Source organism: Pithys albifrons, chromosome 1, assembly GCF_047495875.1.
Source record: "Pithys albifrons albifrons isolate INPA30051 chromosome 1, PitAlb_v1, whole genome shotgun sequence".
In the NCBI taxonomy this organism is placed as follows: domain Eukaryota; kingdom Metazoa; phylum Chordata; class Aves; order Passeriformes; family Thamnophilidae; genus Pithys; species Pithys albifrons.
The window spans coordinates 74740813-74757592 of NC_092458.1; the positions used below are offsets into that span (position 1 = coordinate 74740813).

A 16780-nucleotide genomic window follows, 5' to 3' on the forward strand; every position below is an offset into this window, starting at 1 on the left:
TTACTAACTGAAATGACATTGATACACTTAAAGGAGGCAAAAACATATAACAAAAGAGATAAGTATCCCTTGTGCAGAGCAAACACTAAGGAGGAAAATAATTAAGCAAAACAGTGTATACCAAAGAAAAGATCTTTTATTAATACATTAAATGTGCAGTTCTTATTTATTATATCCACAGACATTCTGCAACTGTATTATTTTGCAGTTCAAAACTTTTAAAAGTATCTGAGTGTTACAGAAGTCTTCATTTTCAATATAATAAGAACCATTAAATTATAAAATGGGACCTCATCTGTAACACAGGCACTGTCATTTAGCCCAGGTACTTTTGCAGGGAATGCCATACCTTGTGTTGTCATGAAGCAAGACTTTCCTTCAAGAGGTGAGGAATACCTGATCAATTATTAAAGGGTCTATGCCATATTTATGACTGGAATTACTCTGAAATTAAATTCCAGATATTGTCTGTCATTACATCTTTCTTAGCTGAATTTAAAAGTCTTTTTGTATTCATTATTTTGTCTCCATGAAAGCATGACTATGGGAAATGTTGAAGAATGTGCCTGACTAAATTTCACTAATGCATTAAATACACTATAAATTTGGTTTAATGACAATATAATCTTACAAAAAATGCTTATGGGTACTAAACAATTACTTGCAGATATCTGAGTGCTTAATCACACATAATTATTTGGCTCATTTACATAAATAACAACACTTATATTCTAAGCAAAAATATAAAAAGGATTAAATTTTCTTCTTCTATCCATTCAAATATCCTCCTTTACCTTGAAGGTATTGGGATGGAATTCTATGAACATGAAAAATGAAGATTCAGAAAGTACAGAAACTTGAAACTGGTTAAAAACAATACAAGAAAATTAGAGTTGAAAAGATCTAAGTGAAATTAAAGTGTAATGACTACACATCTACATCAAAATACCTTTGATAAATGCTATTTTTGCTGTCATCAGAAGATGTTATAAGTCTGTATCTATGCTTAGAAATTGATTAAATGAGTAGTTCAAACAATTTGAATGTAAATAGCATATAAAATATTCTGAATTTTATTTCAAATACTTAGATACAGAAGAAAATAACTGCTGAGGATGTTTCGTGTGAGTTTCAGTTGACCACAGACTATTTTACTGCTGCCTTATAGCAAGTTATAAGCTAGTTTTGACTGTGAGTATCACAGGGAAGAGATTCAGCAGTTTTCTTACCAAAAGATAGATACAATGATTTTTCATGTCTGTAAATTTCTCTGTGTGGCTGTTTATTTCATATGTTTATGCCTTTTTTCTCTCCCACCATCTCATGGTCAGTATCTCCCAATTAAAATATGTAAGAAAAAAATCTTAATGTTACTAAGAACTCACAGTTGCAAACTTGGAATTCCTTATGTGAAGAGAGGACAGACATTCTGACAGTGATCCTAATGAGAAAACTATGGAGGAAATGTGTTATGAATTTTTTTATTGACTGGCCTTCAAATAATCCAACGAATGCAATGATGTTACAAATGTTTCAGCAGCAAGAAGAGTTGTCCATTTCTTAGAATTTCTTTTCACTCCAGGTATGAATTTACAGTCTTGGATTGGTTATGTGGAGACATCACAAGTTATGAGTGTAATGTGCGGTATCTGGACTACGGCTGTCCTACTAGGAATCTCCTTTTAGTCTTCTTGTCCTTAGTTACATTGCAGAACACAGTATTTCAATCCACACTTATATTGCAAAGATGTCCTCTACTTCTGATTCACTTTGACAAACATATAGGGCATAAGAGCTGCATCTCATATCTGCTGCACTTACAAGAGTTTAAATTAAACTCTCATACTCACCTTACAGAAAAAATATGATGATGGAGCAAAATATGCTGTACAGTATTGTTGTATGGCAGAGTAAAGAATTATTGATTGTGGAATTTAGATGAATAAGTGTGCTTTCATTACAGTTTGCTTAACTGCTTCTTGTTGGTGGTAATGGTTTTAACCTGACTCTGCATATAATGAAATTGATCATCTTATTTAAACAGCTTGAGATTTTGATCCCAGGTAAGGTTTTCCAGAAAAAAACATGCTCCTTATGTCTACTAATGACTACAGACTATTAGGATTTAAAAGCTCTTTTTATAAAAATCTCCAGATAATGTGCAGACTAAACCATGGTGTACTGAATTATTCATAACCAAACAGCACTCTCCGAAATGGTTTCATGTTTACAAACCAGGCATTGTAGAATTAGCCCAAATCAGCAACCACACATTTCCGTGTGCTAGATATAATGAGGAAAAATTGATGGTAGACTTTGATTAAGAGATTCCAAGCTGACTGTGAATAACAGAAGTGATTTGTTCAGCTGATTGGAGGAAGAAAGACAATGGCTTCAAGCACTTTCATCTAGCAAGTCATAAAATTACTACCAAAATCACAGAAACAGCTCTTGAACTCACTCCTTGAACCAGGAAAGGATGTTTGTCAAAAAATACATGAGGTAGTGGTATCATTTTTTAAAATAATATGTGCTTATTTTTTAGGCTTTTGTTATTGTGCTTTATACATATTGTTAAGAATGCGGTTTTATCATTCATTGTATGTAAGGCTCTCATTGGCACTTCCAACGGATCAATATTTGTGTTTCTCAAGCAGTCCAACAACCACACTACAAAAGAAACTGACTTTGCTTTATTAAATCATTACTTTTTGAATTGAATCATACTGTTAACTGAAGTAAATACTGGATTGAAATTTCCCGTCCAGAAGACAAAATCAAAATTTAATATAAAGATTGCCTATTATGCTGAGCAATATCCTGTTATTATTTCGTTGTATATCCATTCCTATCTGTCCATCTCCTGCCTTTCACTTTTAGTTATGTGTAGAATATGGTTACATATTTTATGTTACATATAAAACGCTATATAATTTTCATATTTTGAATGGTTATATTGGGATTTTCCATATGTTTGGATAAATTGCATAAAAGCTTTTTTCATTTTAGTATGGGAACATAAATGCATGCAAAAGAATGACAATGAGCTAGCTCAACCTTTACAATTACTTGATTCTTTTGCAAATAAAATCATGAACTTATCCAGCTTTTGAATCCAAATAAAGACAAGGTCATACAATTCACAACAGTAATGTGAGGCTTTTATTTAAAAGTGGTAATAGACATTTAAGAAGGAGATGGAAAAGTTAAATAAAACAAGTTTCAGAAGATTTATCTATTTGTTATCATCTCTGGCTGATGGAGAATATAAAAAAAAAAAGTGAGGGGAGAGGAAGAATTTCACACATGATGAAATACCTGTTTTGATGAACAGGTTTGAAGGAAGTATTTCATATAATATAAATATAGAAGAAAAAAGCAAAGAAGTTTATAAGAAAAGAACAACCCTGAATGATAAGGCAGGAAGCAACTTTCATATTGGTAGGAGGAGTCTCAAAGGAAGCCACAAATCTGTCTCTTTTAATGGTCCGGATATAAAAGTAATGGATTTAAGGAAGAAGAAAAAGAATTATGAACTTTTGTGGAATTTCCAGGGAGAATTTTGTGGGTGGTTTGTTTTGTTTGTTTGTTACTTTTGCGAAATGATAAACTACAATATTTCACTATACATAGAATGCCATAATAATTTTACAGAAAGGGATATATAGTATTTAGATGCACTTTCATCCATCAATATCTACAAAAGGGATTTTGTTCTATATTTCTGGAAATAAGAGAGAACTTTACACCTAACAATATGAAAAATTACACTGAAATAAACAACATATTTGTGCATAAGTGGATTCAATTTCAATTCAGTTCCATAAAACTGAATTGAGTAGGAAAGAGCACAACATCAACAAAACCACTTTTGTTGTCATGCAGAAGAAAAAAATCACAAAAGCGCATAATCTTTTATGAAACTAGATTTGACTTCTGTTGAGGAGTAGAATGTCATATTGTGATTGATAATGACTGATGAGAGTCTGTGATCTGCTTCAAAATTTGACCAGAGGTTATGACTTATTTTTGAGTATATTCTGGCAAGTTCAAGTGAATAAATATACATAAAGGGTCTTGTCATAAACTGTCACTAATTATCAGAGCACCACTGAGTTTAATAACATGTTTTTTTCTGATTTAACCCACTGAAGACCTTGCCAAGGGGCTTGTACATGTCACATGTACATGGAAGTGTTTTGTTCAATTTCTTTGTTTTAGCACAGTTCCCTAAGATTCCAATCATCACAGAGAATTGGGAATTTATTCAACTTCTTCTGGAATTGCAATTAGGAGGAATTATTACATGCTTGCCATTCACAAAATCGTCTTCAAAGCTTTCATTTTAACATGAATTTGTAAAAATGAAAAAAATGCTCCATTCTGTTATCACAGGTATGACCACAGCACTTTGAAGCACTGACATACACTTCCATAAATCCAGCATTAAACATTCAGAAATTTGCTCCCTTTGTTAATTAATAGGTAGATATTTCAAACACAGATCTTTTATAATTATTATATTCTCTATCCTTTGCATACTACTGAACTCTACGTGCAGTGCCTTTTTAGTATATTGGGGTGAAACCTTTATCTGTGAGATGGGGAGGGGATATTAGAAAGAGCCAGTGTTTCAATCACTTAATGGAAAGTGGCGTGTTTTTTTTTTTTTTAAATAATTTTGTTATGCGTATGCGTAAGGTACACAGAAATTAATCATAACAGGAGATTTTGGGGGAGGGAGTATCCTCTCTCAGCAAACCCCAGGTTGGTTCAGTTAAATATAGTCAAAACTAAACTTCTAGGATTTTTCAGATATTGTTGTCCTCCTTCAATTAAAATACAGATACTGCAAAGACCCAAGGATGGGGGAAATTTTAAGGTTTATCTGTGTAATATCATGTCCCTAATTTTATTTAATTTATTTTCATCTTACTTTAAATATCCAGCATTTACTTACTGAAGTGTCCTAAATATGTTCTTAAGTCTATTTCCCACTAAAAGCAATGCAATCTTCTTTAGTTTCAAGTCCCTACTTCCTTCAAAATATTTGTCTTTACAAAAGATAATTTTTTCCATCTTTTCTTCCTTTTATATTAGCACATTATATAAATGCCAACTTTCCTTTCTCTTATATTAGTATATAATAAAATACACCCACAGCACAGATATTAATACACGCAAAACACATGCAATAAGTGTATAATATTCCTAAGAATGGATGGAAAGTAAGAACTGAAGTGGAGATAAGAACAATCAGTCATACAGATTTTCACTTCACCCGAAGATGTGATACTACATTTCTAAGATACCATAAGAATGTGGAGGAGTAAAGCAAGATTTTCTAGTTCTACTCTATCATTCAATATAACTTTGATGACCATTTTGACTTGTATTTGAAACATTTCCATGCTGATAATGCTACACTGAGCATTCCCTTTGAACTGATCTACACTTTATAGTTAGTCTTCCTTTATACCCTCTTTAATTTCTTGTGATAGAAAACTGATAGCTACCATGACTTTAACAACAGATATGGATTATGGCAGTATTTACTTTCAAATAAAAATATTTGTGAAGGATTCAGAGACATCAGGCTGAACACTGGACAGCCCCATATAATTTGTTCAATACGTTCCAGGTTCTGTTCTGTTTTCAGTTATTTGCCAGCTTTTGAAATGTTGAAATTAACACAGGAAAGTCAACATGTCCTGGATTTTATACCATACCTTCACACTGTGTTCTCAAAAATACACTTCAGCTTTTCAGGCAAGCACATTTCAAACATCTGCATGACTTTGCATTAAACCTTGAAACTGAAGGTCACATTTCATCTGGGATTTCAACTATAGAGTTTCCACCAAAAATGCTTTTATTAAGTAATTTGAAATTATACTTTATTTTTTTATATCAATATAAAATTTATAAGGGAAGAGTAAGATATATGAAATATAATTTAGAAAGCTATTCACACCATCAACATGTTAGCCATGTCTGGAAAGTGTAACTGCTCTGGTGTGGGAGAACACACATCAGACAACAAATGGAGGACACAAAACAGCCTGAGAGACTGTTAAGACTGTTACAGCTGAAGTTTGGTTCAAGTTCATTGCATTTATTATTGTATGGTTTTCAGTTTTTACAATTTTGATGTTATGTTACCCCCCCTCCCCGATTTTCAAAATGGCTCCCTTGTTGTTTTTCCCTTAGTCATTCCCTCCATGCTGTTTTCTTACCCCTATACTCATTTCCCACCCTTGCCCTGATTCCTCGACCTCCAATGGTTAATTTCCCGCCTTTGCCCAAGACCCTGTTTTTCCATTGGCCTTTGGCAACCATTGTCCTATTGTCTGTCTGGTTTCCCTAGTTACACACTCTGCCTCTGTTTTTACCCAATCTCATCCTAGTTCCAGAATCTTCCCCTCGGAACTCTTTATAAACCCAAATTTCCCTTAATAAATGGGTTTTGGTGCCTTTGCAGGTGGAGTGTGCTGGAAGTCTTTTTGCTCTCATTTCTCCTTCAGTCAATGGCTGTCACTTTGGGCCTTCTCTGAATCACCCTGTGGATATTCTTACTTTGGTCTTATGATTTTTGAAGAAACCTGGATAATTTATAGTCCTCAAGTAGATGTTAATGCCAAAAGTTAACAAGGAAATTAATAGAGGAACAACAAAAATATTATTAATGAAGAAAGCAACCCACCATGCTCCACTGTGTAGCATGCCAAATAAATTCCTTCAGGAAAAGGCTAATATTGAAGGTATGCTGTACACTGTAAGAGGCATTTGAAATATCCCATTGGTAAGGAAACAATTAAAAGCAACAAATATAACAAAGATATGAAGATATGATCATTTTCAGTTAAATTATTCAAGAAAATAATAATCCAAGGCACAATGCCTAAAAAATAACTGCAGAATATATACTATTACTTAAAGTGTCTCTAAAATCAAGTAAAAGGGTGGAGGTTTTTCATCCAGTTTTTCCAAAATGACTTGTGCATTCACTAAACATTCATTTGCTTACATCAAGAAAAAGATGATGGTTAAGTAAAAAGGAAACATTAACAATAATGAGTAATACAAATATAAAAAGAAAAAGTCAGAAAAGCAGTTATGAAAGAGTAATTCTTGCAGAGGTTCAAGGGACTCTCTTCAGTCTCTCACTTCTGACAATTACCAAATGAAGAGTACATTCACTGATTCCTTGAGGGAAGGAAAATCTCTCTGCATAAGAGATGCTACAGATAAGTTTTCTGTTTCCAAGTGCCTATTTCAATAAAAAGAATTTGAAAAATTATATCAACTAGTAATTCAGGCATGTTGCCTATTAGCAGATCTCTTAAGTATGGTAATGAATGCTCTTCTCAAAAACCAATCAACTTCTTCCTTCTTGACCTGCACTTAGATCCTGCTTATAAGGAGAGCTTGTGGACCATGTTACTTAGGCCTTATTACAAAATCCACTTGAAGTCCTCAAGTTGAGGGATTCTCCTATTAATTTCTTATCAAGGAAAATCTTGGACTAATTTTGACCACCCCTGTTCCGCAATGAGGTAGCTATCAGAGCTATATAAACAGACAGCTTATATTAGCCTGTGCCTCATGGTGAGCTTGACTCCTTGCTGTCTGAAAATATTGTTAAACCTGAGCCATCAAGAATTTCCTATGCCTATAAAAGCTTTTCAGGACCTTTTATTCCTACGGAGTACAGCGAATAAAGAATGCAGGGGAAGGAATCGACAAAATAGTTTTGTGGACCCAAGATGCAGTTTTTATTTTTGCCAGTGAATTTAGCAGTAGATGACAATGTCCCCAGTCTTCACAGTGTCCCTTTTTATAGTCTATGTATCCCAGACTCCAGGGTGGGTTTTAGTAGTTATGGATATGACTGTCTCTCTCTTTTCTCTCTGAGAAAGAAAGTATGAATATTTAAGACCCCACAGCAGAGACAAATGGAAAATTAACACAAAAATTCTCTTTTCAGTAATATTCTGTTGTTTTTGCAGATTTTGAATCATCCCCATCTGTAAATATCAGAACTTCTAAACTTCAGTTGATAATAAAATGTTACCTCAAGTAACTCTAATACTCTTTTGTGCATTGTATTCCCCTCCCCACCTTGCCACGCTCCAGCTAACTAAAAAGCCTACATGTGATTTAAAAGGTTTACTAGTTGCTCCACACAACAGGTTGTAGAACAAAAGTTTGTCATTTCAGACTGCTGAATCTAGCCAATGAAGTTTGGCAATATCTTGCTAACCTCATCCTGAAGTGATGACAGGAGAAATTTTCATTATTTTTTAGCAAAAAAAGATTTTCTTGTCTACCCTGAAATGTACAGATCTCTACCTAGCTATTTATCTGAATAATCTATATATTTAGGTAGTCTGTTGTAGAGATCAGATATTCTAAACACACATACCTTAGATTTAATTAGCAAATTAGTGAACACTGTAAAATTGACCTTCACTTTACATACAAAGAAATCTCTTTAGAATTGCCCTTTTAAAACATGGAACATTATAAGTCTATGCCATTAATCCACAGAAGATATAAAGAACTTTTTGACTTGGGAAAGCCAGGGGAAAAAAAATTTAAAAAACCCCAACCAAACAACCAAAAACCAAAACACAAGGCCTCTCACTACAAATTCAAATTTTGAAACTCCTGGAGCTTGGTCTCCAGACATTCCTTACTGTGAACACTGTTCGGTTATCAGTGCTAATTAATCAAAGAGTATGGAATAAACAATTTTTTGACTTTGAACAGAAATTAATTTGCTTTAAATATATTAGTTGGCGCTTTTTTTTTTTTGTGGTTTTGAAATCAGATCATTCATTGTTTCAAGACCGATAGACTCATAAGAGAAAGAAGACAGGTAGTAGAAATAGACTGTAACAGGAGAGCTAGCCAGATCTCTGGAAGAACTACTGAGATACCAGGTAGAGATCTAGAGGAGACAAACAAAGTGTGGAAACTATGGAAATGAAGGTCATGGACTTTGGGTGATTTCAATTCCTCAGAGGAGATAGGAATAAAAGAAGCAGGTTCTGCATCAAGCTGGAGAGCACCAGGTTTCTAAAGACATATTGAAAAACATAAAATTTTCAGGCAATTTAAATGTAGCTGGTAAACAGAGTTTAGACTCACATCATTAGCAGAGAGAGATGATTAGAGAGATGGCTGATGTACCAAACCACTGTACTGTAGAGTTTATATGAAAAAACCCTGAGGCCATTACAGTAGGTTCTGAACTAGACACTGCACAAAATATTGATTATTCAAGAGTTAATCATCTATATAACATTAATATAGTGACTCTAAATGCTCTGTGTCTCTGAAACTCTGAGGGGGGAGGTGAGAGAAGGTATCAAGGGGGAGATAGATCCAGTGGCTGTTCCTACAAACAAAAGGGGAGGGGGGAAAATTTTACCAACAATATTTCCATATGAATGTAAGAATTGAAAGTCCATATGTGTTTCACTGTTTTTACTGGTTTCTGAAGAGCCTAAGAAAAGTCAAATAAAAAATAAATCACACTAGGTGACTATTATCTCTGTTGCACACATGAAGGTTTGCTTATAACGTTGGGGATTTTGCTGTGTAGGTATTAATTTCTGGTTTAGAATACCTGCTCTGCTGTAACACTGGCAGCTGCATGGTATTTATGGAAAAAACTGTATCTTCCCTTCCTCTCCCACACTGTGGATAGGCTAAGCAGAAAAATCAAGCAGAACACTATGTAGAGACAGTAAGGCAGATGTGTGGGATTTCAAATTATTTTAGTGTGCTGGTAAAGTACAGTGTGTCCTGGTTCTGGCCAGGACATAGGTAATTTTTCGCAGTAGCCAGGAGGGGCCATGGCTCAGACATGAGGTTGTTTGCTAACATCTCACTTCATTTCTGGGGATAGGAGGAAGGGATACTTCTTGGGGGAGAAGAGTTCCCTTCTGGTTGAGTAAAAGTGCAGAGGGAGTCATCCGTATTGTTGGGGGTTTTCCATGTGAACTGCTTCTTTTTCTTATACCCTCTGTCCTTAGTATTGTTGCTGGAACTGTTTGCTTTCGTACTTCTTTGATGCTTCCAGCAAATTCTTCTTATCTCAACCTATGATCTTTTTCTTTTGTACTTTCAATTCTCCTCTCTAGCCTGCTGCAGGTGAGAAGTGGAGGGGAAAAGCAAGAGGGGCAAGACACCTGTGTGAGGTTTGGAGAGTCTCAGTGGGAGCACTGAATTGAGGGTTACCATTCCTAGAGTCACAAGGCAGTGAAAGGTTGGATTTTCTTAGTGTGATATTTTTCCATTTTTAGAAGTAACAGCAGCACAGAAAGAAACAAACTAGTAAAAAATGATGAATCAGTAGTTTTACTATCCAAAAAATAGTCTAATTCAAGAAAGAAAACATCTCATACCCTGATAAGAATGCTGACACATCTATCCCTGGTTTGGGTCTATTTACAAGAACTTAATTTCATTGCATATTTTTTAATGCAGAATTTAAGTATTATATGCAGATCTAATGTTTTTGTCATCATACTAAATATGGTGAGAAATTCAAAATTAAAATAACCTATATAATAAATGGACAAAATCACAAATAAGTGTGAGGTTTAGCTTTCTGAAGGAAAATATACCAGAAAGCTCTAGTGAATTTGGATTACAACTGAATTTCAAGAATGCCCTTTTAGACCTGACCAGGTATCTAGTGAAGATATGCAAATCAGAAAGAAAAATTCAGATTGTGGGTGAGGTACTGGCCAGCTACTGAATGTTCATGACTTTATAGAGTGTCCCATAAGCGACAGTTTATGGCTTTGGTTTTGAGTACAATGACAGCTTGGGTAATCCTCTACATTTTTCAGTAGTCCTGTTTATTGCAAAGATGAAAAGTTAAAAACCAATGAACCAACCAAAAAAAAAACAAAACAAAACAAAACCAAACCACAAACAAAAAGCCCACTTTATTCATCTTCTTTGTTTGGTCTCCTTAGACAGTATTTGCACAAGTAATCACTATTGCTATGGATACATATGATAGCTGTGACTAATAGGCACATGAATTTGGGTAGAGTTTGCCTGTAATTTTTTACAGTAGGGAAAAGCAAAGCCAAAATCTGACTGAAAACTCAGTGAAGTCTCATAGGTAAACAGGGAGGGAAAGATCGATAGAAAGGAAGGCAGTTTGAAACACTTTTAGATTCTAGTAAGGGTTAATTGTGTTTTGAATTAAAAGGAAAAGGTGGCCTTTACATTATAACTAAACAAAATTTCCCCTAATTGCTTCAAATAGATATATTCCTAATTTTCTGTATCAAATGGTATATGAACTATTTCCTGCTGAACCTGGCAGCATTCTTGGAAAAGGATAAATGATATAGGTCAGAGAAATGGGATATCGTATCATTCAGTTCTATGACAAGCCTCATGAGACAGCACTTCTGATGGTAAATCCTGTCAAAATAAGATTCCTGAATAAACAACATGAAGCTTGTTCTCTGAAATCTTGCCATGGAAAAAAAATTTATTTCCCAATAAATTTAATTTGCCCTTTGATTTATGAAGTTCAGAAGACCATACAGATGGCCACTGCATTGGCAAAATTTAAGAAGAATATTTATGCAACTTCATTTTGAAACTCTCATAAAGACAATTGCAGGTAATGGGATAAGGTCATTAGCCTGTTAAATAAATAGGAAAAGAAAAAAGTCTTTGTTAAGACCAATTGATTAACAGTTGGCAGTAAAAGATTCACTATTTCAAAGCTATTTTCCCTCCATTACATTCATCTAAATGAAATCATAGAATGGTTTGAGTTGGAAATCATAGAATGGTTTAAAGATCATTTGGTTCTAACCATCCTGCCACAGGCAGAAACATCTTCCACTAGACTAAGTTAGTCAGAGCCACCTGGTCTTTAACACCTCCAGGGAAGGGGAATCCACAGCTTATCTAGGCAACCTGCTCCAGTGCCTCACCACTCTCACATAAATATAGCTATAAAACACATGTAAAAAAATCATAAGTTATAAACATATATATTATAAACTCATAAGCTAGACAACCAAATCTATACCGACTTGGGGTGTATACTTCTTACCATCAAATATGTATTTCATAACTTGCCTAAAAAGCCACAAAAAATCAAAAATCTTCATCGAAATTAGGCTAATATACATCATGCATTCATAAGTTGTGAATTTCAGTGTTCATGATGGTTATGGTTCAAAACCAACCTCTGATGCTGCACCACGATTCTCACAGGGAAGCGGGCTGTCCCACCACTCTGGGGCTGAAATGACTCAACTTTAACCCACACAGACAAATATTTGTCTAACTTGCACTCAAAGGCTGCTACTCTGCCTTCCTTCAGTCTTTCTCCTTTCTAGACCAATCTGAATTTTATCTTCTTGCACTAGATTTAAGTGTGACCTTGCCAAGATGCTGGCACTGTGGAAGTGGGTTGCAGAGGCAGCCTATTTGAGAGGAGGTTCCAGTGGACCTCCTTATCTGTGAGGAGCTTGTTCCATTGAACATATCTTTGCGTAGACACAGATGAGCCCCTTAGCCGAGGTGGTGGTGCCTCTGGAAAAACATAAGTAAGAAAGGGAAAAACCATGACAAAGTGGTGTGAGAGGAGAAAAGAAAAAGTGTCAGAAACTGTTCTGCAGAGACCAGGGTGAGGGAAGGAGGAGAGGAAGAGGAGGTGCTCCAAGCAGCAGAGCAAAGATTCCCCTGTATCCTGGGGAGATACCCACACTGCAGCCTGTGGAGAACCCCACAGCAGAGCAAGGAGATGTTCACTAAATGAACTCTAGTCTATGGAGGAGCAGGGGAAAAGTGTGAGGAGAAGGAACTGTTATTGAATGACTACAGCCCCCATTCCTCATCACCTCATGCTCCTCAGGACAAGGAGATAGTGTCAGAGATGAAGGAGTGACTTTGAGTCTGGGAAAGGGAAGTGAGGGTGGAGGAAAGGTGGCGTATTAATTTCTCATCGATTCTCACAATCCAAACCTATTTCAATTGGCAATAAATTACAGTTTCTCCCAGTTTACACTCTTTTTCCCATGATGGTAATTGTTAAGGAATTTCCCTGTCTTTTTCTCAACCTATAAGGGGGTTTTTATTTTATTTAATTCCCCCTACCCAATTGAAGAGAGGGAGTTAAGAGTTAGCTGGGGGAGTTCTGGCAGTGTACCAACATCAGCTGCCCAAAGTATAATCTATCAGTAAAACAGAGGAGAAAAAATAAAAAGGTCTAGACCCCACAAGAAAAAAATACTTCTTGATGCCTGGATTGTCTTTACAATACATAGTTTGGCAATGAATCCCATTTCGGGGAGAAGTTTTGAGAAAAAAGTATATGGTTTCTATCTCTGCCTCACTGATAATGTTGATTTGTAACTTTTGCTACATCTCCATCATCCCATTGGACTGGTATTATGCTACTGTTGCAAATCCATTAGCACTGAAAGGATCAGCATGCACAATTTGGCCTTTATTTGTGAGGAAGCACTTGCTAAGAAAGTTACTTGGCTATCCAAACCTATTATGATTTGGAGCCACTAACTTTTTGAAGGAAGGTGAGCATATTTTTTATGCAAATCAAGGACTTCAGTGAATACATAACCATCTCATAACCTTTTTACAAAACCAACTTTCACAGTAGAACTGGACATGGGTATGGCAAAACCACCATTTAGATTAATGTAGATATTAAGTTTTGAAGGGTAAAAATAATTATATAATGTTTTCTTTACTTTTTTCCCAATAAAGGCTTAGTCTTGAGAACTTTTCCTTTTTGATATATGCGTACATATATATATATATATATATATATATATATATATACATATACATGTGTGTATATATATATAATTTTATTTTTAATACCAAACAGACAGAAGTCAAGCTTTTATTCATAAGTCATCATAGCCAAGTTTCACGAGAGAATGCGTTTGCACAATTTCAAGAAGACTTTTGTCAGTAATTGAAGCCTATGTAAGAATAAAACAAATTGCCATTGTGAAGGGTTCTACTCCAGATGCACATGTCAACTTTTACCCTGTGATTTCCATTTGTTCCAGTCCATTACTCAGGATTGGATTAGTCTTAATAGTTTCTGTAAGAAATGGGTTTAGGTTAAAAAAACTCGTCTTCAAATTTGCTTTCAACTCTTCTAAATTTTATTTTGCAGATCAGTATTTTATTCTAGTCTATTTAAACTGTAATTATCTGAACCAACTCCCCAAAGCCAAAAGTCCCCTCAGTCATTATCATTAAGGTGTAGCTATGAAGCTACCAGGGTTTTGTTTTAATGAGCTGCATTTCTTATACTAACAAACCTCAGTGACAACTCTCATTCAGTCTTCTGAAAGCAAAAGAAACACAGTGCTGCTAGAGGTTTTTCTTTTGTTTTGTTTTTTATTTTGCTGTCGACTTTATTCCATAGATTTTAAGGGCAAAACACATTTCTTTTAAATTTTACTGCATTGGCACATAAGGCTCAATAACACACTGCAATCAAATGTCAGGACTGTATGCTCAGAGTGAACTGATGTAACTTTAGTTGCTTCACTGGATTGGCATAATTTCATATTAGATACAAAACCTCAGTAATAGTCACTAAATTAGAAAACGTAGTACAGTCCAACCAAAGCATCACTGCTCTGTTTTTTCTTAAAACACTACACAGTGTAGGTTAAAAGGATTATTTTAATATAGTAATTTCCCTGAGTGCTACTCATTAGACATGCACAATTTATAATGACATTATCAAAATGTCTTCAATAAAGGAATAATATAGACCACCAGAGTGAATTATCTCACTTGAACAAGAAATGTGCTGCCTGCTGCACAGAACAACAGTTGGATTTGGCTGTATGTGTCAGATCAAATCATAGTTAATAAAAGCATTCACTTTTCTGATATGAACAGAGCAGACAAAGAAACCCTGAAGATGTTTACCCCAAGGATAAATGCAGCTAGAGATTAAGACACTGAGGAGTAGGATACCACTGAGCAGATGTTAGGTGATGGCAGGAATCAGGGACACTCATGGCAGAAATGTCTACTGCCAGCTGCAACCATCCTAATTACTGTGAGATGGGGTGCCAGAAACATGGGAAAATGTAAACAGGGGTAATCAGGAGTGAGAGAGAAAAATGGTTCACTGTGGTTGACAATATAGGAACGGGGGTTTAGGAATAACTGTCAGATTTGAAGCAAAAAGAAAAGACTGAAAGTCACAGAAGTTTCTGAAATACTGTTTTAAAAAGGTCTGGATTACTGGAACCACTGTGACAGAAGGATTTAGAAAATGATCCTTTACTGAATTACAAAGGTCTGTAGTAGGATGCACCACCAATGACTGCATCATTTCTGCAGTCTTATCTCTAGTATAAAGACAAGTCTGCTTATAGTGGAATTTGTTTTGACAGTTCAACTCTTTCTGCTTTTATGTACACTTCAATCTGAGGTTAAAATCCTGTTTGATTTACCTGTTATACATAGCCACAGATAAATCACTTGGTAGAACACTGAATATGCATCTTTAGACCAAGGTTTGCATCACAGAATTTTGTTGATTGTGCTGGATTTACCTGAGGAAGTGTTAATTTTCTTCACCCTATCTAGTATGAGGCAATGTTTTGGATTTTGGACTTCACTGCAGAATTGAGTGAGCAACTGTGTGGATCTTAATTTCTAACTGGAGTTAAAGGAGAACCTGCAATCAAATTTCAGCCTTGGTCTTTCTATGAACCATGAGCATCCATGAACACCTGTAGGAGTAAAGACACATTGCGACTTCGACGAAAATAGTCATATCTTCCTGTGAGTCCTCACACACACACTTCCCCTTTTCTTTGCTGTCTCTGATGGGCAATGAGGTTTGTCCAAGAATGCCAGGTGGCTATCACGGGAGCAACTGTCTGTATGCTTGCATAGTTAATGTATTTCAGAGATGAGGGAACTGTGACGTGTTAGAAGTATTTAGATATTGTATTAGCAATAAATCTAATTGCTAATCATCCACATAATCAGTGTCATAATTCTCCTACCTTACCTAGAGTCTTCTCCATACTACTCTGCCACACACATCCATCAGGACAGTTTCTGAATTGATTTCCACTACACAATTCCATGAAGATACACTTTTTTCCCCCATTCATTTATAATGTAGTATTGGGCTTATTTGTGAGTCTACAGAGAAAGAAGCGATGCCGTTGCACTGTGCTGCCCCTGCCTAGGTGAAACCCACTGTATGACAGCACCCACATGCAGTCTTCAGTTTCAGTACAGTACTCAGAAGTATCTACAGCTATTTGAAATTTTCTACTGTGCCTAAGACATCTCCACTGTGCTGACATGTTCCTTTCTACATCTCTGACAATGGAATTCAGGTCTAGCTTTAGTTGTGTATACACAGGTATCTGCATGCACAGTAGAGGTCTGGGTCCCTAATACCAGTCAGCATAGAAATGAGAATTATTTAGCACCTCTGCAAGCAGGTGACAGCACTGGCCAGCCAAGCACCTGAGCATCATCTAAGCACTAACTTTGTAACCTTGGGAATGTTTCTCCATCTCACCATTTGTCACCTGGTTTCATCTGAGAGTCTCTAGGAAATCCCATCAGGCCTCCAGACACCTCTCCCACAAGGCATTTGGGTGCAACTTCCTGCATTGGTTTTGCCAGCCCCAGAGATGTCTGCAGTGGATATCTGGGATATGTGCCAAATGACAACAGACACATCTGTGTGGGCAGTCATAATCTA

The 16780-nt window shown here is 35.6% G+C and overlaps 1 protein-coding gene across 2 annotated transcripts in view; it reads right to left on the minus strand.

The window, feature by feature from the left end:
- Nucleotides 1–16780, minus strand: part of CNTN5 (contactin 5) — a 619546-nt gene that overhangs the window by 460364 nt on the left and 142402 nt on the right. The gene's annotated exons all lie outside the window — the stretch shown is intronic.